This window comes from Poromitra crassiceps (genome assembly GCF_964638095.1).
Source record: "Poromitra crassiceps genome assembly, chromosome: 4".
NCBI lineage: Eukaryota > Metazoa > Chordata > Actinopteri > Beryciformes > Melamphaidae > Poromitra > Poromitra crassiceps.
The window spans coordinates 23,143,039-23,168,896 of NC_139626.1; the positions used below are offsets into that span (position 1 = coordinate 23,143,039).

The window sequence follows — 25,858 nt, forward strand, 5'->3', positions numbered from 1 at the left end:
ATCTAGTCTTCTCGTGGATGAAATAAGCTCATTCCTCAAACTAAGGTATCCACCCTACTATAGCTTCTAATTAGATGGGCTTGGGGCCCGTGCACCTTAAGACACGGCTGAGCATTCCTCATTGAAACAAATGAACAGTGCTCGTTAATTATGTATATCAAAATGTTTATGCTCACGCTCCATGCAAATATCAAAGCCCACAACACAAAATGTAGTGTGTTAGAATCTGTAACAGAAATGCTCACAAATGAGCCATATCCGAGCTGTTAAAACAACAGTGCAGCTCATGCAGCCGATCTTTGCATACTGAATTCTAGTGCATTTACAACCAACGAATCAATAATGTGATGCGATATGATCAACTTAACCCATTGATACCTGATGCAGCATTTGTGTGTGTATCCCTTTAAGACCCTTTAAGATATGCACACAAATGAGGGATATACACGCAAATGCTGCATCAGGTGAGAAGGGGCTGGTTTCCATCAGAGACCTATACATAGATGGTCATTTCACATCCTTTGATCTTCTGAGGAGGAAATTTGAATTGCCCAACACGCATTGGCTCAGATACCTACAAGCCAGGAACTATGTTCGATCAAAGATTCATCATTTTGTAGTTCTCCCAAACGAACATGTTTTTTTATGTGATGTTAATCCCCCCTCAATCCAGGCATCTTATCTCTAGATTTGTGTGTCTGTTTGATGACTGTATCAGGGCCCCTACTGAAAGGATCAGGGAGGCATGGCAGGAGGAACTTGATGTTGACTTGTCTGAAATTATATGGGACAGGAGTCTATCTATAGTCCAGCTCTGTTCAGTTAACAGCAGACACCAACTGATCCAATTTAAGGTCACTCATCGTCTTCATTATTCAAAGTCCAGGTTGCACAAGATCTACCCTTTTGTCTCACCACTATATGATAGGTGTCAGGTGTCAGAGGGTACATTGTCCCATGCTTTTTGGTTTCGTCCTTCACTGTCTGGATTCTGGGCCAAAATATTTGATTGGTACTCGGCTTATAAAGTGACCCTTCAGCCGGAAGCGGAGCTCGCCATCTTCGGCTGCTCAGAGTCCTCTCTGCTCCTCCCTACGGCTATACAACAGTCTCTGACGCAGGGGACGACTATCGCCAAGAGACTGATTTTGAAGGAGTGGAAGTCCCCCTCTCCACCTTCTTTTCAGCTGTGGCTGACAGACATGGTCTCAGTTATACATATGGAGAGACTTCGGTTCCTGAGGACCAATTCATGTAGGAAATTCACAATCATCTGGGACCCATTTCTAGACTACCGTACTTAAATGAGGTTAAGAACGACAAGTAACTTGCTCGGCTGAATTCTCATGGACTCCTTGCATGGGATTCCACGCACATTCCTTACAAGCACATGGAAACTTGATGCGGCTGGTAGTGCTATTTTGTAATATTAATGTTGGTATATGTATGTTTTGTTTGTTTTTGTTTTTTTGTCTGAGCCTGTTTTTGTTTTCTATGTTCTGAAAATTATAAAATAAAATATGAAAAAAAAAAAAATGGTGCATCAGGTATCAATGGGTTAATACAACTACAAATTTAACAAAGTCACTGAAGTGAAATTAGGCATGAAAGAAGTGAATATAAATGTGGACTGCATTATTCCACTTTACCTCATACTGTACAGTTGCTTATGCTACAATTTATTGTCACTGTCTTATGACGACAAATTAATGCATCAGATATGAATCAGACTCTCTTTTGCATCCATTCAATGTAAGCTGTTGTTCTTTCTTTGAGTTTTTGATGTACAGTATGACGTCAATCTTTTTCATTGACTTTGTGTACAGGACTTAGAAAAGATCACCACCGTGATTGAGAGACAACCGGCATATCTTAGATTATGATTTTGCAGGTATAATTAAATAACACAGAAGAACACTGTCCTAGAACAAATAAACAGATGACTTAATGAATATACAAATACATATAAGGAGGAAGTACTATACTGACGACAAGCTACATGAACCTTCTGTGCTGAGATTCTCAGAAAAAAGCCTCATCAAGACTGGTTTGCTGATCTGTCAAACTGAAATCAATTTGACCATTGAGTGTTCTGTTTTTGACCCTAAACAGCATGCCAGACAATTTTGCTGTTTTGAGTGTTATCACAAAACTGGCACATTTTATTTGATCAAAAAGGAGAATGTCAAATAATTCCTGTTAAAACTCCTGTGTAAGTTTAAAGTCACACAAAAGTGAACACGCAAGAAAATGGATACTTGAGCCAGATACTGTACATAACAACCAAGGAGAAGTTCCGTTCTGGTCCTGACAAACTGCTACAGCTTCTCCAGCATGAAAACACATTTTTCAGGCAAGAAGTCCTTTAATTGTACAGTATCCAGACAGGCAGGCCTCTTGTCATTTTCATTCGCATACTAAGATCAATGGAGAAAATTCTGTCGACGTCAGGCTGAATGATGAGAAGCAGTGGTGTTATTTTGAATCAGAAATGGCATATCTTCAATGGAAAATAAGCCTGTTCTCATTTTCAACATTGGATTCCCCACCATTTTCTCCCCAATTCCCCCTGCTGTCCCGGTCGTTGCTCCACCCCCTCTGCCAATCTGGGGAGAGTTGCTTCCTCCGATACATGTGCAGCCGCCAGCCGCCTCTTTTCACCTGACAGCGAGCGGCAGGATGTAGCGCGTGGGAGGATCACTCTATTCCCCCCAGCTCCCCTCCCCCCAAACAGGAACCCCCGACCGACCAGAGGATGCACTAGTGCAGCGACGAGGACACATACCCTTAATCCGGCTTCCCACCCGCAGACACGGCCAATTGTGCCCGTATGGACGGGGGCTCGAACCTGCGACCCTCATGTTGGTCCGCAGGGAATCTACTGCTACAAAAACTCTGTACTTCTTCAGTTTAAAAAAGAAAAAAAGAGAACGTTAAGTGGTTTGTACTTTCACGCAGAATGAATGTGTGACCCTGTGGAGAGGAGCCTAACTCCCAACAGTGCTGGAAAGCAGGTAGAATCTTTCTCTTTGACAGACTGAAGAACACGAGGGCTGGAGACCTTCCTAAAAAAAGATGTGATGAGTAGATCTTAATGAGAACACTGGCTGATGGGTTAATCCATTCTGATTTTGCAGAATGAAATGTTAATAACTTAAGTGGCATGAAGCTTTTAGAGGGGAATTGTGATTGCTACTTACAGACTCAGTGGTCCACCTGCTATTTAACTTCATTCCTTTGTGGCAGCAGCCATATGACGTTAATGGTGTGTACCCATCGTGCGTCCTGGTGGCTCACCTGGTAGCACGGGTACCACGGAGGCTCGGTCCTTCGCGCGGCCCAACGCAGGTTCGAATCCGACCCGAGGTCCTTTGCCGCCTGTCATCCCCTCTCTCTCCCCACCTTTCCTGTCCGCCTACTGTCCTGTCTAATAAAGGCAAAATGCCCCCAAAAATAATCTAAAAAAACAAACAAAAAAAAACGAACAAATAAATTATGTGTACCCATCTTCAGGAGATACCCGCCAAAAAAGCGTGATCATGAGCGTAGGAGGTTCTTGTCATGGCTTATGTGCTTGATCTCAATTGCTGCTTAATCAGCCAACGGTTTGAACCAAACTCTAGCAATAAACAAACTCAACAATAATAAACAAACAACAACAATAAACAAACTCAACTGCTAAGCAAAAACCAAACTCAAATGATGGCCTGAGACAGCATATAAAGATACATCAGCAGCACGCATGATAAAAGATGGCAAGGTGAAACAAGGACAATTGTTATGCCAGCTGAGCGGCTCACATGAGTGGCTGGCATCAGTCAAATAAGCAAGCAATAAGGCAGCATTAAGATCTAAGGCCCATGTAATTGACGCTGACAGGTGAGTAGACATCCGCCACCCCGGAGAGCTCCAAGTCAGCCTTCCCCTTCAATTCCCCGCACATCATCTGAGGAGTCTCTTACCATTCAGCTGCTCACAATAAGGCTCCCTGTCACCTGAGCTCACTAGTGCATCTCTATTCCAACGGGGCTTAAAGAGGGCTGGGGGTTTCCCCGCCCCGCCCTGTAGGGCTGGGGGTGTCCTCGCCCCACCCTGACTGGCCCACCTTGACAGAAGAATAACGATCGCCAATGAGACAGCGACACCGCAGGATCCAGGGCATTTTAAAGCAACTAGGCATGTGACGCGCTACACTCACTCGATTCCTAGGCTCGCCCACTAGGTGGCCCTGCAGCTCGCATACGCAGCTCGGCCGCTATGCTGCTCCTTGATGGCATACTTGAGGGATGCTGGATCACCTGTCCTGGAGCTGGCAACATACAGCAGATGGCTGAAGACGGGGGTCTGTCTGAAGCCAGACTCCCACTTCGTTCAGTGTCTGCCTCTGGGACTTGATTTTACTCTTATCTATCCAGAAAGAGGTATCCATCTTGTCCTGAGCTCTTCTTTGGGAGTACTAAAATCAAGCTCAGTGAGCAGATGGATGTTCTAGGACTCGGCTTTGACAGAAAACTCCAGTGGACCAGCCATCTTTCTAACATCTGTAAATGTGCTGCTGGACAACGTCTCAGAGCAATGCGGAGGTTGGCCAACAAGCTTGATCCTAGAGGCCGAGCCAACATCTACAAAACCCAGGTCAGGAGCATCATGGAGCACTCCTGCCTTGCCTGGATGAATGCCTCACAAACAACTCTTGAGGCAGCTGGATAATATCCAGAAAAAGGCAATAAAGATCATAGGTGTGGATGAGGACAAAACGATTATGCCATCACCAAGTTGAGCCATCGCAGAACAGTTGCTGCAACAACTGTTCTTTTCCAAATGCACACTACCAACTGCCCAGCAGACCTGAAAGCACTGTTACCCCCCGCTCATGTCCCAGGTCGAACCACCCGGAGGCTCCCACCCAATCATGCCCTGTCACTGCCCAGGGCAAACACCAAATGCCTGGACAGGAGCTTTCTCCACTCTGACATAGCAACATGGAACAGCCTTCCCCCCGTGGTTGTTGGAGACATTACATCAAGCAGTGTTCATGCCTTCAAGAAGAGACCCTAAAACTCAAGGACTTCTATTCATCATACTTAATCACTCACATATATTTATGAGTAGCTGCAGATCAATGCTAGGCTCTCTGAATGTTGTTCACGAAGCCTAATAGCATTAAAAAAAAATACATCACTGATGACATCCTCAGACTCTTATGACATCACTGATGATTTCACAACTGCTTTTATGACATCACTGATGATATCACAACCTCCTATGACATCACTGAGGATGTCACAATGCCTCTGACATCACTGATGACATCATCATTGGGACTTTGTGTGTGCGTGTGTGTCTGTCTCTTGTGTGTGTGTGTGTGTGTGTGTGTGTGTTTGTGTGTGATGTCACTGATGATGGCAGTCATTGTGACATCATCAGTGATGTCATAAATCCTTCCTGTAGAGGCTATAAGTAGGACGACTCTTGCCCAGCCAATTCTGACTGAACCTGATACCATAGCAGAGCATCGACCAAGCCCAAGCCACAGAGTCTAATAATGCCTTGTCTTGTTTTAGAACATTGTTTTGCTTTCTTTTGCAGCTGCAGAGTATCAAGGATGAAACTGAAGAAGAGGGCAATGACTTTTCTGATGACCGGAGCTTTTCTGCTGACTGGAGTCTCGGTTGTCTACTGTCTCTGGAAAGATGATTATGCTGACCATGTAACCAAGGACCTCCAGGTATATGTGGGAAAGCATACCGGTCAAAACAGGCCACCCACCACTAGCAGCTCAGTTTTTTCCTGGCCAAGTTGTCAACAAAATATGTCTGCAGGCAACGTCCCAGGATTCACTTCTCTTCCTGGTCACATCCAAGACTTTCTCTACCACCGTCACTGTCGCAATTTCCCCATGTTGCTGGATGTTCCCGACAAATGTGGAGGAGCTGACAAATCTGTGGAAGTCTTCCTTCTGCTGGTCATTAAAAGTCCCCCCGAGAACTATGACCGGCGAGAAGTCCTACGCAAAACCTGGGCCAACGAGAGATCACACAACGGCGTGTGGATCAGGAGGATCTTCATCTCAGGTACGGCAGGTGCCGGATTTGAGAAGCAGAGACTGAACAAGCTCCTGGAGCTGGAGCAGCGCGAGCACAATGACATTCTGCAGTGGGACTTCCATGACTCCTTCTTCAACCTCACCTTGAAGCAAATACTCTTCCTGGAATGGATGGAGAGGAACTGTACGCAGGCTCGCTTCCTCCTAAACGGTGATGATGACGTCTTTGCCAACACGGATAACATGGTGGACTATCTCCAAAGCCAAAAGAACAATAACGGTAGCAAGCACCTCTTTGCGGGCCATCTGATCAAGAATGCGAGACCCTTTCGACACCAAAGGACAAAGTACTATATCCCTGTACAGGTGCAAAGGTCAGACTCATACCCCCCTTACTGTAGTGGTGGAGGCTTCCTCCTGTCTGGATATACAGCCTTGGTCATATACAACATGTCCAAATCCATTCCCATTCTTCCCATTGATGATGTTTACATGGGGATGTGTCTGGCTAAAGCAGGACTTGCACCTGTTTCCCATATAGGTGTCAAGTGTTTTGGGCTGCATCTCCCCTCTAACAAAGACGTCCAAGACCCTTGCTATTATAGAGACATTCTACTGGTACACAGAATGAAACCATATGAGATATACCTAATGTGGCATAGAATACATAACCCTAATCTGAAATGTGCCACTTCTTATGGTGCAAACACAGTGGAAATGGATCCAAAGCTTAAGCGAGGCAACGCGTCTGGAAGAGGAGACCGTTTGAATTTGTCCTTGTTAAAAGTAGCCTGGCACGTTACAGATTAGACCGAGTACACCGGCCGGGGAGACAGAGTTTCCACGTCTGGTCTACTTTTGATGCGAGCCGCGAGCAGCCAGACATGAAGTCAGTACAAGTTGTGACCGGCGCGGAGCAAAACAGCGCTTCTGGTGTGAATGGCCAGGCTCCTGCTCGACGCTTCCATTTCCAGTGTGTCTCACCGTTAGACACTGTCTCTGACACTACTGATGATGCCATCGATATGTGACATCACTGATGACATCACTGCTCCCTAATGTTGTCCCTAGGAGGTATGACATCAGTGCTCCTTGATAATTGGTGATGTCCCTAATGCAGAAACTCTGACCTCACTACTGAAGTTGGAATTGATAGATTTTGTGGATTGACATTTTTTTGTGGACCGACCAACCGAGTGACTTATAAAGATGCTGCCCTGCCATGTTGGCCGCAGCTCATAATAATAATAATAAAAAGTAATGTTATGCTGAAATTTGTACTATATATAAAAAAAAGTGGACAATAAATCGTCATTGGTGTCACTGCATTGTTTCATTTCTAGGCCATCCTGGTACTAACAGATGTTTTCTTAATCTTCAATGGGCTGGAATAAGTTACTACTTTAGATTAGGTGCTGCAACAAGTTTATGAATGAGTAGCTAAGTATCGATTATTTATAAAACTAATAATATAATAGTCATCTATTATTATATTCTTTTATATCTTATTATTATACTATAATGCCAGCAGTGTCTGTCTGTCCTTCCGTAATTTGAGAACCATTGGTCGGATTGACTTCAAACTCGGGGAGTGCGCTTAGGCCCTAAGCAGGGCATGGGTCCACAATAAGTCTCCAATTATAGTAGTAGGATAGGCGTGACACTGGACTAATGGTAAAATGTGCTTCCATCCACTGCAGAGAAATATTACTGCTCTATATGGTGTGTCTACCTGGATGACCAAAGTCACCCGCAACTTGCCTACAGAATGGTCATAGGCTAGCGCTGTGGTTTCCAGGCCATTTCAGAATAAAGCGCTACAAGATATCTGTCTGGGGCTGGGCTGGTTTGCCACCTGTCGCCCGCTCAACTAGCGCATGCAGAGTTTAGCGCAAACTGACGCCCAATTATATTAGTAAAATATATTTTTTCAGACCCCGCCCCCCCTTTTTCCCCCCTTCCCAATTGTACTTTGCCAATTCCCCCTGCTGTCCCGGTCACTGCTCCACTCCCTCTGCCTATCTAGGGAGTAGTAGACTAGCACATGCTTCCTCCAATACATGTGCAGTCACCAGCTGCTTCTTTTCACCTGACAGCGAGGAACTTCACCAGCAGGACATACTGTAGCACGTAGGAGGATCATGCTATTCCCACCAGTTCCCTTCCGCCCTGAACAGGTGCCCTGACCAACCAGAGGAGGTGCTACTGCAGCGACCAGGACACATAGCCCTAATCCGGCTTCCGGATTAGCCAATCGTGCGAACCTGCGACCCTCGTGTTGGTAGGCAGGGAATCTACTGCTACACTAACCGGACGCCGTGTAAAGTTCTTTATAAGTGCTTGCTTATGCTGCAGTCTGCATGCGATGTAAATTCCACCATCTAAAAGCCCCATTTGAGCCCAGCAGTCTGCCTGAACGCAGACCCATAATGGGCTCTAACGAACAGACAGGACGGTTCCTCCGTGAGCACATCCAGCCATTAATTAAAGTGAAAACCTTAACGAGGCGGATGAAAATAGAATATACTCTCCCTCACAGTGGGCTCTGACTAAGACTCTCCAAATTCATTCTCCTCATTCATTCTCCTCATTTCAAATGAGATTAAAGGCACTCTAAGCTAATTCCTTGAATTTAAGAATAGATTTTGGGTTTCTCTTTTCCTGGAAATTGGGCTTCACCACACCAGTATGAAATTCTAAAACGGTGGTTATTAAATCAACGCTTATAAAATCTTTGCTCCAGCTGTCTATATTTACCATAAGTTCATCCAGGAGAAATTATTCCTGTCAATGAAATTAAGTACCCTATCGATTCCATGGGGAAGGGGGGGGGGGGGGAGGGGGAATCTGACTTGAAAACGCTTTGCACTGACAGAAGTAGATAACAGACGTGCGAGTGATTCATGAGTGTTTGAATAGGGTGTATGTCCTGGATATTATACAGTCTGTGCGTGGTGTCACCGCTCTTTCAAGCTTGCATTATTTAACAAAGCCAAATGCCAGGGGGAAGATGCCTGGCTGGCTTGCAACATCTGTGTCACACACTCATTACATTGCAACGGGAAAATAAGATGCTCGGGCCAGACTGAGAAACCGTTTCTTCATGATTTATAAGTTCATTACAACTATGAGGCAAAATGTTAATGGCTGGGGGATTTAAGCAGCTCTACTCTAAATGTAATCAAACACTTATCCAACAAATGCAGTGTTTGTCTTCCGCCTGCAGCCACGACATGGAGCATTTCCAGGGACACCCTAAAAATGAGCAAATCCTAAAAATATCCTGGCCTCTTGTTGCTCTCCATGTTTTTTCCTGTGGAGTTCAGCCGGGAAATCAAGGTAGCTCTAATCATCTGCACAAATCATTGGCTCGTGTAGTTTCTGCTTAGGAAGACAAAAACACAACTTGGCTATGCTTTCACTTTTTTAATTAGCTGGTGCGAAAAACAACATCCTACTTCCTACGTATTTAAGCCAGTGAGATACATTCATATACGAATGGGCATCATTATGATAAATACGCCCCATCAAATTGTCAGTGTCAGAAAAATCACCCCATTACTGCTGATTGATGTACACATTTCCCTGGGCCACAGCACAGACTGTCCCTGGGCTGGGCCACAGCACAGACTGTCCCTGGGCTGGGCCACAGCACAGACTGTCCCTGGGCTGGGCCACAGCACAGACTGTCCCTGGGCTGGGCCACAGCACAGACTTTCCCTGGGCTGGGCCACAGCACAGACTTTAGAGGATTTGCTTTTTATATACCCTTGTTGCATCTTTTTCCGCAGCAAACTGGTGCACAGACTTCAGTTCTCCTCGGATGAGGACACCTAGCGCATATGCTAATGCCACGTTATCAGCGGATCATACTTGCTAATTGAGTTCAGAGAGCATCCCGGATAATGATCGCGACCTATTTGCATACTATCGCTGAATAGCTGGCATATCTGCCTGTGCTCCAAGATAAGGCAAGGTCAAAAACCTTCATTACCGGACCAATTTATTAAATTAGATTACCTTTATTTCAGACATCTGATCTGATCTTGGATGGATTTACCTGTCAATATTTGCACTCATACTTCTCACTCCAGTCTGACAACTTTCCTCTATTCCTCTAGTGCACCCTAAATATATTTGACTGTTGTTTAAAACGAAGTCTATCACAACCATTGCGTGAACTAAGCTATAAGAATTTATTACCACCAGCATCCCAGGAAAGCTATAGAGCTGCAGCCCAAATGACTCCAACCATGAGAGGGGTGAGTCTAATTACAGCTCTCCTCTATTAGGCCTTTCCATTTACACTGCGGGGAAATCACAAATAATGACCTGGCTCCATTCAACTTCAATCAAAAATACCGAAAACTCCTGACAGATAGAGCCGATAATCGAGCGTCTGTCTGGGCTGTCGGTGAGCGTCTGTCGCCCGAGTCTTTGTGGTGTGTGTCCCGCTGCTTTTTTTTACATGAATCTGGTTTGTATACCCACAGTCCTAGGTCTCACACAGTCCTAGGTCTCACGCAGTCCTAGGTCTCACACAGTCCTATGTCTCACGCAGGCGGGGGGGATAGCAAAACACAATGCAAACTAATGCAAAAGAGAAAAGAAAAAACCTTTACATGGCCTCCACTCCTATCGCAAAATAAATGACCTTGCCCTCCCCAGTACTCAAAATAAAATAAAAATGCCCTCCCCCCCCTTTTTTTTTACCCCCCACCACCCCAGCTAAATATCAGACAGTCCCTAAGACTTATACATTTACTTAGGGCCTAAGTAAATGTATATGTTATACCTTTACCATTATTTAGTGATTTCTATTCTACTGTCTGCTGAATAGGCATTAAGGGAGGGAGCCAGCAGTGAAGTCCACCTCTATTATAACTTACTTCTTTTCACATACTGGTATTATAGCTCTCAGTAAGGAGTGGTTCACGGCATCCTGAGAGTTAGTGAGGGACTTGACCCCAGCAGCTCTTTGCTGCATTCCTATAGGCCACTGGAAAATGATGATAGAGGCCATGTAAAGAATCACCTTCAATAGGTAGGTGTGTGTGTGTGTGTGTGTGTGTGTGTGTGTGTGTGTGTGTGTGTGTGCAGGATCTGATTTGGGCCTGACCCCTCGACCAGTGAGGGCTTGTGTATTATGTGCATGCTGGGAGGAAAAGTTGCCATCCCTTTGACTTGGCAGCTCCAGGCAGTGTGCTGCCACTCACAGGGCTGCCAGCAGGTGGCTGCCAGCAGAGCAGTGTGCTGCCACTCACAGGGCTGCCAGCAGGGGGCTGCCAGCAGAGGAGGCCGGAGATCTGAGGCGTAACGAACGACGACAGCAGAGGCTGCGTTTCATTCAGGCCAAAAGTTTGAGAATAGGTGAACGGATTGTGTGTGTGTGTGTGTGTGTGTGTGTGTGTGTGTGTGTGTGTGTGTGTGTGTGTGTGTGGATTGCTAATGAGGTAATTCTGTCACAAGTCTAAATATACAGTAAGTCAGCCGGAAGCTCTCACTTTCTCCACTGTATTCACAGTGTGTGCAACGTTTCATGAGGCATATTCAAACGGTTATCAGCTGAATCACAAGGGGCTTAAACAGGATTCTAACAATCTAAACCCTTACAGTATCACTGTATCTATTTTTCATAACAGCTTTCCCATTCGTTGTAAAGACAAAAGCTACTCCTGCATAAAAAGCAAGGGGGTAGCTCGTAGCTCTGTTTGTGAAGCCAATGCGGTGTGTCTTACACCTGCATTCTTTCAAATTATCTGCAGGGGGCGACTCCACTGGCTGCAAAAGGAAGTCAGATTGTATGGAAGTCAGTGGGGAAATGATCCTACTTCTCACTTGATTTATGGCCTCAGTAAACACTTTCCTAATGGATTTATGGTCTCAATTACTAGTTTCAAGTCTTCTTCAATACAGTATGATGTTCATTTTGTAAATTATGGTCAGATTTATGAAGCAGACTATGTTTGAGGGCGTGATTGACAGGTTGTCAGGTATGTTTCCCCATGCCTTTAATGCCTGATGCCCAGGTGGGTTAGCTCGTTGAAAGGGCCTTTCTGTGTGTGGAGTTTGCATGTTCTCCCCGTGCTCCCCTGGGGTTTCCTCCATATACAACCCCCCATTAAAAACAGGCAGATGATCAGCATCTGACCAGCGGCGGTTGGAAGAAGTTGGTCCCCGGACCCTCCACTGCAGCTGCCCACTGCTCCTGGCCCGACCATGGAGGACGACGAGCCAGAATGGGTTAAATGCAGAGGACAAGTTCACGGCACCACACGAAGTGTGTGTGTGTGTGTGTGTGTGTGTGTGTGTGTGTGTGTGTGTGTACTAGCCACCGTGCACATGTACTGTACATGCATTTAACTCATTGAGTGCCAGCCACTTTTGGAGAACGGACGCTCCCAGTGCCAGAGTTTTCAGAGCGTTTTCAGTGATTTCTCGAGGCCCACAGAATATTGTGTGATATTACTATGTAAACACCGAACACGCAAAAAGAACAAGGAGACTCTATTGTATCATCAGCAAAAAAAAGTTTATTGATACCATTTTCCGTTCTTTAGTTATGAGCCGGAGAAGATAGGTTGTTTTCAGCGTTTTCAGGCATTTCAAATTATAAGCTGAGATATTCAGCCTTTTGTGAAATGCAGCATTTCAAGCACATTCACTGACTCTAGATAATATTTTCTGATGTAGTGATGTGGTGTAGTTGTGTCCTGCCCTGCGTGCCCCACCCCCCCTCCCCCCCCTCAGCTGAAAACTCCTCCCCACACTAGTAACACACAGCCTCGCACCAAGCGTCTATTTTCGGAATGCTTTTGGTGCGCCGCCTCCCAGGCAGCGCAACATGGAGAAGCCACACGCGGACTGCAGTGAAAGGTTTGGCTTTTCAGTGTCGCGCTGCTGCTTTTCTAGCGGCTAATCATGTGGAGAAACTATGCTGACAGACAGACAGAGGCAGAAGGACTCAGTTGTGTGCGCGGATTGACTGTGTTCGCACGCACCGTCAGTTGCAGCCAGAACAATCTACATGGCTCTGGACTGCAGCATGAGCGGGTTCTCTTTGATCAAGGCTATTTCAGGCTGTGTATTCCTGACATTTCTGTAATCTGGAGAGCACTGTCGCCACCTAAGGGTTCTGTAAAATAGGTTATAGACCTCCAATAGCTACTATAGTTGTACAGGAGCTGCGGAAGGCTTTGATCGACGTCCCACCGTCAAAAAACGCATTGGACGTCGAAGGACGTCCGTGGCACTCTACGTCACTATTTAATTGGACGTCGAAGGACGTCCATGGCACTCAATGAGTTAATGTATGTCTGTGACTATAAAGACGGGGTATGTCCATCTGGTGGTTAAAAGTTTGAAATAAATATCTTCTATGGACTTTTATACATTAGACTGACTCAAAGTGTATAACTTAGACTTAGTGTGTAAGACACAGTTTAAAACAGTGGAAGTGGTTACTCAGGTTCACAATCCGTGTATTAGTGATGGATATGTGGTCTCTATAGATTACCAGACTGAAATGAATGCAGTGCTGCCCCTTTTAGTTAATTTTGACTGCATGCTGCTGCCGTCAATGCTGCCCTGAATGCTTGATCAAAAACAGATCAAAGATGGAGGCATGAAACGGGGCCCCTTGGCTCGACACATTGTTAATCTAAAGACATGAGTAATTGGGTGATCAAAGTGAAAGGAGGCTTCTTCATGTACACCATCAAAACATGTCAGCCATCGTAAGAGGACAAATAAAGAAATGAGCGATTGCATGTCGGGTGGGTCTCCAGCGAGGTCTTAATGCAATAACCATAACAAACCTGTCTCCTCCAGCTGAATCGTGGGACTAGGAAGACTGCCTAAGGCAGTCTTCCTAGTCCCATGATAATGACCGGGAAAAATCACATGGGATGTTACCTCTCTATTTTAGATAATGACTGTTATAAAAATATGCTGAGAGAAATCACACCGGATGTTACCTCTCTATTTTAGATAATGACTGTTATAAAAATATGCTGAGAGAAATCACACCGGATGTTACCTCTCTATTTTAGATAATGACTGTTATAAAAATATGCTGAGAGAAATCACACCGGATGTTACCTCTCTATTTTAGATAATGACTGTTATAAAAATATGCTGAGAGAAATCACACCGGATGTTACCGCTCTATTTAGATAACAGTTATAAAAACATGTTGAGAGAAATCACATGGGATTTTACCGCTCTATTTAGATAACAGTTGTAAAAACATGTTGAGAGAAATCACATGGGATGTTACCGCTCTATTTAGATAACAGTTATAAAAACATGTTGAGAGAAATCACATGGGATTTTACCGCTCTATTTAGATAACAGTTATAAAAACATGTTGAGAGAAATCACATGGGATGTTACCTCTCTATTTAGATAACAGTTATAAAAACATGTTGAGAGAAATCACATGGGATGTTACCGCTCTATTTAGATAACAGTTATAAAAACATGTTGAGAGAAATCACACCGGATGTTACCGCTCTATTTAGATAACAGTTATAAAAACATGTTGAGAGAAATCACATGGGATGTTACCGCTCTATTTAGATAACAGTTATAAAAACATGTTGAGAGAAATCACATGGGATGTTACCGCTCTATTTAGATAACAGTTATAAAAACATGTTGAGAGAAATCACACCGGATGTTATATCTCTATTCAGATAATGAGTGTTATAAAAACACGTTGCGAGAAATCCCACCGGATGTAAAGCTGCGTTCACACCGACCTATTCAAGTTTTTCGCTGGCATCGAGTTTACATACCAAGTCAATGCAAACGAGCGATTGGGCGTATATTCGCCCGGGAGAAAAATCGCTGGGCATCCGAGCGACAGAGACAGAGCGATAGGGAGAAAATACGCTCGTCGCCCCAGATGAAATATCCCAACTCGAGCGAAAATACACTGGCATCAGTCGCTCGCTGTTCAACGCTGATTGGCTGCCGTGTGAGAGCGAGTCAAGGATCACACTTGCTTGGAACAAACCGCTGGTTTATTGTGTGGCAACAAACCGCATTGACAGGCTGACAGCTGACATGAAGTGAAGTCTGTACTACCGGTATGGAGCTTGCATTAGGAGCACGCTGATAGGCTTAGCTTGTAAACATCTACGGTGGCTCGTAGTGGACAAACATCATGACATTGCGTAACGTTATAGCCCCCACATGTCCGTCAATCCGTGTGCCTGTTGATGAGCGATTTAAACAGAGCGACAGAGCGATTCCAAAGGGTTGAATCAAGCGACAGAGTGAAAAATAAATATATCGGTGTGAACACAGCTTTAGCGCTCTATTTAGATAAAGACTGTTATAAAAACACATTGAGAGAAATCACACTGGATGTTACCTCTCTATTTAGATAAAGACTGTTATAAAAACACATTGAGAGAAATCACACTGGATGTTAGCGCTCTATTTAGATAAAGACTGTTATAAAAACACATTGAGAGAAATCACACTGGATGTTAGCGCTCTATTTAGATAAAGACTGTTATAAAAACACATTGAGAGAAATCACACTGGATGTTAGCGCTCTATTTAGATAAAGACTGTTATAAAAACACATTGAGAGAAATCACACTGGATGTTAGCGCTCTATTTAGATAAAGACTGTTATAAAAACACATTGAGAGAAATCACACTGGATGTTAGCGCTCTATTTAGATAAAGACTGTTATAAAAACACATTGAGAGAAATCACACTGGATGTTACCTCTCTATTTAGATAAAGACTGTTATAAAAACACATTGAGAGAAATCACACTGGATGTTAGCGCTCTATTTAGATAAAGACTGTTATAAAAACACATTGAGAGAAATCACACTGGATGTTAGCGCTCTATTTAGATAAAGACTGTTATAAAAACACATTGAGAGAAATCACACTGGATGTTAGCGCTCTATTTAGATAAAGACTGTTATAAAAACACATTGAGAGAAATCACACTGGATGTTAGCGCTCTATTTAGATAAAGACTGTTATAAAAACACATTGAGAGAAATCACACTGGATGTTAGCGCTCTATTTAGATAAAGACTGTTATAAAAACACATTGAGAGAAATCACACTGGATGTTAGCGCTCTATTTAGATAAAGACTGTTATAAAAACACATTGAGAGAAATCACACCGGATGTTACCTCTCTATTTAGATAAAGACTGTTATAAAAACACATTGAGAGAAATCACACTGGATGTTAGCGCTCTATTTAGATAAAGACTGTTATAAAAACACATTGAGAGAAATCACACTGGATGTTAGCGCTCTATTTAGATAAAGACTGTTATAAAAACACATTGAGAGAAATCACACTGGATGTTAGCGCTCTATTTAGATAAAGACTGTTATAAAAACACATTGAGAGAAATCACACTGGATGTTAGCGCTCTATTTAGATAAAGACTGTTATAAAAACACATTGAGAGAAATCACACCGGATGTTACCTCTCTATTTAGATAAAGACTGTTATAAAAACACATTGAGAGAAATCACACTGGATGTTAGCGCTCTATTTAGATAAAGACTGTTATAAAAACACATTGAGAGAAATCACACTGGATGTTAGCGCTCTATTTAGATAAAGACTGTTATAAAAACACATTGAGAGAAATCACACCGGATGTTACCTCTCTATTTAGATAAAGACTGTTATAAAAACACATTGAGAGAAATCACACCGGATGTTACCTCTCTATTTAGATAAAGACTGTTATAAAAACACATTGAGAGAAATCACACTGGATGTTAGCGCTCTATTTAGATAAAGACTGTTATAAAAACACATTGAGAGAAATCACACCGGATGTTACCTCTCTATTTAGATAAAGACTGTTATAAAAACACATTGAGAGAAATCACACCGGATGTTACCTCTCTATTTAGATAAAGACTGTTATAAAAACACATTGAGAGAAATCACACTGGATGTTAGCGCTCTATTTAGATAAAGACTGTTATAAAAACACATTGAGAGAAATCACACTGGATGTTAGCGCTCTATTTAGATAAAGACTGTTATAAAAACACATTGAGAGAAATCACACTGGATGTTAGCGCTCTATTTAGATAAAGACTGTTATAAAAACACATTGAGAGAAATCACACTGGATGTTAGCGCTCTATTTAGATAAAGACTGTTATAAAAACACATTGAGAGAAATCACACTGGATGTTAGCGCTCTATTTAGATAAAGACTGTTATAAAAACACATTGAGAGAAATCACACTGGATGTTACCTCTCTATTTAGATAAAGACTGTTATAAAAACACATTGAGAGAAATCACACTGGATGTTAGCGCTCTATTTAGATAAAGACTGTTATAAAAACACATTGAGAGAAATCACACTGGATGTTAGCGCTCTATTTAGATAAAGACTGTTATAAAAACACATTGAGAGAAATCACACTGGATGTTAGCGCTCTATTTAGATAAAGACTGTTATAAAAACACATTGAGAGAAATCACACTGGATGTTAGCGCTCTATTTAGATAAAGACTGTTATAAAAACACATTGAGAGAAATCACACTGGATGTTAGCGCTCTATTTAGATAAAGACTGTTATAAAAACACATTGAGAGAAATCACACTGGATGTTAGCGCTCTATTTAGATAAAGACTGTTATAAAAACACATTGAGAGAAATCACACCGGATGTTACCTCTCTATTTAGATAAAGACTGTTATAAAAACACATTGAGAGAAATCACACTGGATGTTAGCGCTCTATTTAGATAAAGACTGTTATAAAAACACATTGAGAGAAATCACACTGGATGTTAGCGCTCTATTTAGATAAAGACTGTTATAAAAACACATTGAGAGAAATCACACTGGATGTTAGCGCTCTATTTAGATAAAGACTGTTATAAAAACACATTGAGAGAAATCACACTGGATGTTAGCGCTCTATTTAGATAAAGACTGTTATAAAAACACATTGAGAGAAATCACACTGGATGTTAGCGCTCTATTTAGATAAAGACTGTTATAAAAACACATTGAGAGAAATCACACCGGATGTTACCTCTCTATTTAGATAAAGACTGTTATAAAAACACATTGAGAGAAATCACACTGGATGTTAGCGCTCTATTTAGATAAAGACTGTTATAAAAACACATTGAGAGAAATCACACTGGATGTTAGCGCTCTATTTAGATAAAGACTGTTATAAAAACACATTGAGAGAAATCACACCGGATGTTACCTCTCTATTTAGATAAAGACTGTTATAAAAACACATTGAGAGAAATCACACCGGATGTTACCTCTCTATTTAGATAAAGACTGTTATAAAAACACATTGAGAGAAATCACACTGGATGTTAGCGCTCTATTTAGATAAAGACTGTTATAAAAACACATTGAGAGAAATCACACCGGATGTTACCTCTCTATTTAGATAAAGACTGTTATAAAACACATTGAGAGAAATCACACCGGATGTTACCTCTCTATTTAGATAAAGACTGTTATAAAAACACATTGAGAGAAATCACACTGGATGTTAGCGCTCTATTTAGATAAAGACTGTTATAAAAACACATTGAGAGAAATCACACCGGATGTTACCTCTCTATTTAGATAAAGACTGTTATAAAAACACATTGAGAGAAATCACACTGGATGTTAGCGCTCTATTTAGATAAAGACTGTTATAAAAACACATTGAGAGAAATCACACCGGATGTTACCTCTCTATTTAGATAAAGACTGTTATAAAAACACATTGAGAGAAATCACACTGGATGTTAGCGCTCTATTTAGATAAAGACTGTTATAAAAACACATTGAGAGAAATCACACCGGATGTTAGCGCTCTATTTAGACATGTGGCAGGGTGAGATCACAGCTGCTGAAGTGCCCCGTTCTCCCTGGGCGAGGCAATAAAACATGCGCGGACACACACTTATCGACAAGCACACACACAAACATATAATGTGCGTACACACACACACACACACACACACACACACACACACACACACACACACACACACACACACACAGCAGAGAGCGCACACAACTCTCACCACATTAGCGTAGTAGGGAAGCCTTGTAAAGGTCAGGCATTTCTCTAGGACTCAGAAGAGCAGAGAGCCGAGGCTGGAGCAGCTCTGCCCGTGTGCAGAGAGAGTGCAATGAGTGGAGCATGTGGAGGATTTATGTTCAGAACTCTCTTTCTTTTTCCATGAAATTCAGTACTACTGTAGTAGTAAATTTGGTAGTAAAGTACAGTTCACGTCAGGAGTTTACATAAACGTACTGTAGGTAAGTCGGTTAGTAGTATCTACTACTAACACAGTATCTACTGCCTGACACAAAAATAATTTCCAAAAATTGTTTACAGATAGATTATTTCACTTATAATTCAAATATATATGGTCCCAATTGTGGGTCAGGAGTTTACATACACTAAGTTGACTGTGCCCTTAAACAGCATAGAAAATTCCAGAAAATTATGCCAGGCTTTTGAAGCTTCTGATAAGCTAATTGACATTGAGTCAATTGGAGGTCCTTTGGAAGGGTTGGGGTGGTGGGGGGGTTAGGGTGAATGTAGAAATGAACTAACTTTGGTGTGAAAACTTTTTCAAACCGTGGTATACCTTGAAACCAGAAACTGGCCCATGCCTAGTCATGCACAAAGTAGACATTATTTATATACACATATATACATAATAGTAATATATATGTATATATATATATATATATGAAAGATGTGGAGTGGTTAAAAATGTGTTTTAATGACCTGTTAAATGTGTTAAGTTACCGCTTAGACACACTGTTTTCTCTCCCCTCTCTCAAACAGTCAACCAAAAACAAGCATTTACCTATGACATGGGCAAGGGCAATGTCAATAAAGATTGGTTAATTGGCAGCCAATCCGTGATGCATACAGGACAAACCCATTCGCGATAGGGTGACGACAGCCAAACATAGTGCACCAAATTAAGTGGCAAATGTTAGTATTTAGGTCCATTATTGTATCATGTATGCTCTGATAAAGGTCTCATAGACAGAAAGCTCAGTATTAAAGTGAACTATTGCAAAGTGTGCTGTTATAACATGTCTTTAGCACTAGGTGGACGTAGAGAGCAAGTCCGGGCTTCACTAACGTTTAAACAGAAGATTGTGGTTTTTTCCATAATTTATGGGTTTGCTCCTGATGGGGGCAGGGGGGCAGATGCTTGCACAGGTGAAAGCGGGGTGTGCTGATTGGCACAGTGAGCAAGGCACACAGGGGCTAGCTGGGAACAGGTGAGGCCCGAGAAACAGTCACACCATTCAACCAAAGACTTCAGCCAAGCTGACACGACACCTCCACTCCATCAGCAATGCACGGGATGCACGCCACGTCACTCTGAACTGACCCCCATCAATGCCTGAACCGGTCAGGTTTTAAAGCCTGGAGGCTGCAGCGTGAGGGGATGCCCGAGCGCTCGAGTCCAAGCCCCGGGTCCTACTAGCATCAGATGTCGGGAGTTTATTAGAAGAAGTAAGAAACCATCTCCTTCCCCTAGGCCTAGACACATACACACACTTACGTATACGTAAATGCTACACTGAGGGAGAGACTGAATGTTGCTAATGTAGATGGCAGGCTAGCTTGGCTGGCTAAGGCATAGGCTAGGTGTAATAAACATACTAGTAAGGAGCAGTGGCTGCAATTCGCACTGTGTAACAAGTGCGGAATCCCTTCTTTTGATTTTGGACTCATTGATGCTTCCAGCACCTCAAAGGATGGCTTTACCGGTAATCAACCCACTTTGTATCATATATAATCTCGGTAATATAAGCACATGGGCAGTGTTTTACCTTCTCTCTCCGTTTACCTCACGGAGAAAAATGCTCCTGCTGCTGCCTGCAGAAACTCCGCCCCCACCAGCTGCAAGTCATTAAGGCTCGTTAAGGCTCTCCATGGGATTCTCCATGGGTGTGCGCATACTTAAAAAAGAAAAATAAACAATAACAGCCGCCCTCGGAGCAGATTCTGCCTCTCCAGCAGAACTTCCGCAGCTCCGTTGTGACGTAAAACGCGTCAGAACGGAGCGCTTGAGATCTCCGTGAGGAAACCCGAGAGAGAAGGTAAACACTGCCCATGTGCTTATATTACCAAGATTATTAATGATACCAAGTGGGTTGATACCAGTAAAGCCATCCTTTAACAAAGATTGAGCCGAGTGGAGTGGTAGATATCCTGCAGTATTTAAAATAGCCAATTAGTTAAATAACTATCCTTCAGTTTTACTTTCATGTCAGGATTAATCTAGTCAGAGCAGGTGTGTGTGCTTTCCATTTTGAAAAGAAACTTTCCATTTACTAAATAACAGTCATTATACACATGGTACTGTACCTTTTATGTCAAAGATTTCAGAAAAAAACATTGATTGGCAAACATGTATTTTTGAAATCATACAATGGAGCATCAAATGATTTTAAGCATCATACAATTTTCTCAACCAACAGAGGACGATGTATGCTTTCAATTCATATAAACATGCTGTATGCAAGTGAGCAAAGTTGGAATGGCAGCATCACTCTACCTTCAAAGGAGAGATACTTGCTCTTTAACTGATAAGCCCAAAGGCATGTCTTTTCTTCCTGGTGGGTGGTAGGTAGTGAGGGGGCGCACAGGATCACCACTTATTTGGCAGTGTTTTCACTCTCTCAGAGTTCTTCTTCCTCCCAGCCTTCAAGACCTGCCCTACAGGTCCTGGATCAGTCAAGGGGAGCACTCCAAACGGCATCAAGACCTGCCCTACAGGTCCTGGATCGGTCAAGGGGAGCACTCCAAACGGCAGCCAACCAGCTTCAGAAGGCCTCTCCTAATGAGTCAGCGTGGGATTGATGGCATGGGTTACTGAGAGCTAAAGAGCTCTCCGGGGGCTTTCATCTTTTCATCTGCCGGGCGGGCCCCTCTGAGAACATCCCATTCATCTCCCAATGCACTATTCTTAACACATAATTAACCGCTCCACAAGAAACTTTGTTTGAGATTCATCTGGGGAAATGAACTGCTTCTGAGAAGGTCATTTGATGTTAACTTAAATCGAATGCTTGAAGGTGACCAGGTGACCACGCACACCAGAAAGGTTGTGACATGTCAGAAATACTACTAGTAAGGGGGGTACGGTGGGTGCAGTGGTAAGCGCTGTCGCCTCACAGCTCGAAGGTCCTGGGTTCGATTCCCACCTGGGACGCTGTGAACGCTGAAGGAATGCGTGCCCGTCCGCATGTCCTCGAGTGCCAACCGCCCGGGTGGGGTCGTCAAAAGGGCCTTTCTGTGTGGAGTTTGCATGTTCTCCCCGTATCTCCCGGGGGTTTCCTTCATATAGGAACCCCCTTCACCAAAAACATGCAATATCCTGGTTGCTAATGTGATTCCTCCTCTGGTCATTAAGGGCACCTGTTCAGAGGGAGGGGAACTGGTTGGAATAGCGTGAACCTCCCACGTGCTATGTCCTACCGGTGAAGCTTCCTCTGTCAGGTGAAAAGAACTGCCCATGTCTCAGAGGAAGCATGGAGCCAGTTTCGGCTCTCCCCAGATCGGCAGAGGGTGGAGTAAAGAAAATACTACTAGTATTATAGGTGCCCATATTGTGTAGAACGTGTCTATTGTGTCTATAGAGAGAATGTACAGTAATAATGTATGTGCCTGCAGGATTATTCAAAGTTGTTCAATTCATCTCGATGTATACCGTAGATAACAGAGTGGAATAGTACTTCAACAGCCTTAACACTTTGATTCATTTGTTCAGAGAATTCACAGTAATTACAGTGATTATTAAGCAATATTTTCACTCAATCTGTTAATCGTGTCTTTTGGTTGATACGCACACTTGTCTATGTGTTTAGCCTTAAGGCTGGAAGAGAACATGCCGCCACCAAAGAACATTGTTTAAACTGATGATGATGACTGCACTTAGTACTATTCAGTGATTCAGCACATCTTGGGCCATAAGGTTGAAGAACACACACACACACACACACACACACACACACACACACACACACACACACACACACACACACACACACACACACACACACACACACACAGCTCCTGCAAAGTTTGCTCCACAAAGCTGTAAGGGAGCATATTTAGCTGACTGTACAAAGCAGCCAGCAGCTGTTGTCTTGTTAAAAAAAAAATGCGGTGCAAGGCTTTTCAGTCCTGGGAGAAAGCCGACAGTGAATAGAGTGCTTAAGCAAATGTCATCTTGTGCTAAATCTAGGGCTGGACCCGAATATTCGAATATTCAGTTTTCAGTTTTGGGATTCGGATATTAGTTTTTTTGTTTGCTGGAGGTAAATTCTCCCTGCTTCTCTGGCTGATTTGTGTGAGGTTCATGTTGACAGAGTCTGGTGCGGTGTGGAGGTGAGTAAAAAAACACTGACGAAAGCAAAGCGTGTGATTTGCAACGATATAAACGATAGAGCAGGGATACTCAACTTGCTTTGCCCGGGGGCCACTTTCGTGAAATGATAGAAGGCCAGGGGCCAGTTAACACATTCACTGCCAGACGTTTTTTTTTTACTGTAGTTAGCTTCTGCCAGAGGGGTTTTTTGAGGATTCTGGCTCATCTTTCAAGACCCGAGGATTCTTTTCTGCTAAGATTTTGTGAACACACAATATCTCAAAAGAACTAATAGAATGTGTGCTTTCTCTGTCTAAAAGAGTTAGTTTGTAGAGTTAGTAGTTATGTAAGCATTAGCAGTTGAATACAGCATGGTTTTAGCGTCAGAAAAAATATTCAGAGATAAACGGCTTTTTGTGAAATTCGATAGAACAGTCACTTTAACCATTCATTTTTGGCTCTCTCTCTCTCTCTCCCTCCCCCTCTCGCTCTCTCTCTCTCTCTCTCTCTCTCCCTCCCTCTCGCTCTCCCTCCCTCTCTCTCTCTCTCTCTCTCTCTCTCTCTCCCTCCCTCTCGCTCTCCCTCCCTCTCTCTCTCTCTCCCTCCCTCTCGGGAGGGAGACGCACTAGGTTTAATCCTAGTGAGAGGGGGAGAGGGAGAGAGAGAGAGAGAGAGAGGGAGGGAGGGAGAGAGAGAGAGCGAGAGAGAGAGAGAGAGAGAGGGAGAGAGCGAGAGGGAGAGTTGCTTCAACTCCTCCCTCCGTGGGCGTTCTTCTTGGCTGCAGCGGCCGTCACAAGCTTGTCACCAGTCTCAGTGCTTTGCTGCTGTCCTGTGCCTGTCTGCACGGCCGCTGTTTGAGGAAGTCGGGATGGACTCGCTCGCTTCTTGGAGTTTTGGTTGAGAGAAGCTTTTGCGATTCTGGTCATATTTATGCTGCGTGTTTCAAAGTGTGTTCCACCTGTAATCTATTATGTAAATTTGCAATCCCGCATCGCCAGCAATCAGCGCGAAAACGAAAGCATTTTCCCCCATCCATTTTCATGAGAATGGCTGGGGTGAGAATGGCGTGACAAGTTAAAAAAATGCTTGCCTTCCTCTAGTCAGGAGAGCACTGTTGCCACTTAGTGGGTCGGTGGAATGGGTTGTAAACGTTCGGTGGCTCCAATAATTATATAAGAGATGTAAAAGGGTTAGATGCACATCCCACGGTCAAAAAAAAAAAAATCATTTTTTTGACGACTATCGTATATAATACGAGTGAACAGCTGGATTGTGTTTGACGACTCAACTCGTTCTTGGCAATTAACGTGTTAATAAACAATCAATATACATTTTTCTGTAGCGGATTGTAGGTTTTTGGGGTGTCAGCCGGAGTTTAGTCTGACAATGTTGTGCACACCGGATTGTTAGTTAGGTTAAGTACATACATAAGTGCCTGGGTAGCGAGCAGACGGCGGTATTTGACAATTTAGCAGCTAAATCACAGATTATTGAAAGATATTCCATATTCCAGACTGAAATGCTATAACAGAAGTGGAGTATTGGCCAGAATGACATGAACATTTGGACACTTATTCAGCGGGTATCTTGCATGTTGCGTTCAGGTGCACTGTAAAAAAAAAATTTGCAATTCCATCGCAGGCCGCACATGGCCCGCATGTGGCCCGCGGGCCGCCAGTTGAGTATCACTGCGATAGAGCATAATATGAAAGTGAAACGATAGACATTTTCTATCATGAAAATGTTTGTTTTTTTACACCAATTAACTCTGCGGAGAAATGGGCTGTCTCGTGTTTCTCACGTGCATCATGATCGGCTGTATAGATCAGCAACAATAAAGCAATATCTGCAATCAGCCGTTCGCATATTCGAGGTCAAAATCTGCCGATTCCGATCGCGTGCCGATCAATCGGAGCACCTCTACTAAAAATGGTATTCGGGCCAGCCCAAGCTAATTCAGGAAGCACTCAAATAATAAACACTATAGAATATTTGGATACCTAAAAATGGTATTCGGGCCAGCCCTAGCTAATTCAGGAAGCACTATTAAGTAATAAACACTATTTACCTAAAGGGAACTTGCACCACTAAAAAGGTAAGACCAATCGCACCGAGTAGCACAAATGAATTTCTGTAATTCCAATGGCGAAGGTTAGAGAGGAGCTTGAAATGTTTGGTACTATATATATATATATACTAGGAATACTAGGAAGCCAACTCATTCCAAAGATAGCTTTAATAGATACTGTAGATGTAGGATATTTTGGGTGGTAAAGACAAGCCTGGGAGTGGGATATGAGTCTGTACACCAACCCAAAGGGTCAATGCAGCCAGCTGCATATAAGCCTTGGCATGTATTGTTGTGACATATATTGTGTGAGAACATACAGTAATACTGTATGACCTCAGCCTCA

The 25,858-nt window shown here is 43.1% G+C and overlaps 1 protein-coding gene and 1 pseudogene across 2 annotated transcripts in view; one reads left to right on the top strand and one right to left on the bottom strand.

The window, feature by feature from the left end:
- Window positions 1–25,858, bottom strand: part of dock1 (dedicator of cytokinesis 1) — a 292,156-nt gene that overhangs the window by 64,359 nt on the left and 201,939 nt on the right. The window lies entirely within an intron of this gene.
- On the top strand, window positions 5,606–6,856 carry LOC310774885 (N-acetyllactosaminide beta-1,3-N-acetylglucosaminyltransferase 3 pseudogene; annotated as a pseudogene). Its single transcript has one exon. The product of its transcript is annotated as an N-acetyllactosaminide beta-1,3-N-acetylglucosaminyltransferase 3 pseudogene (transcript).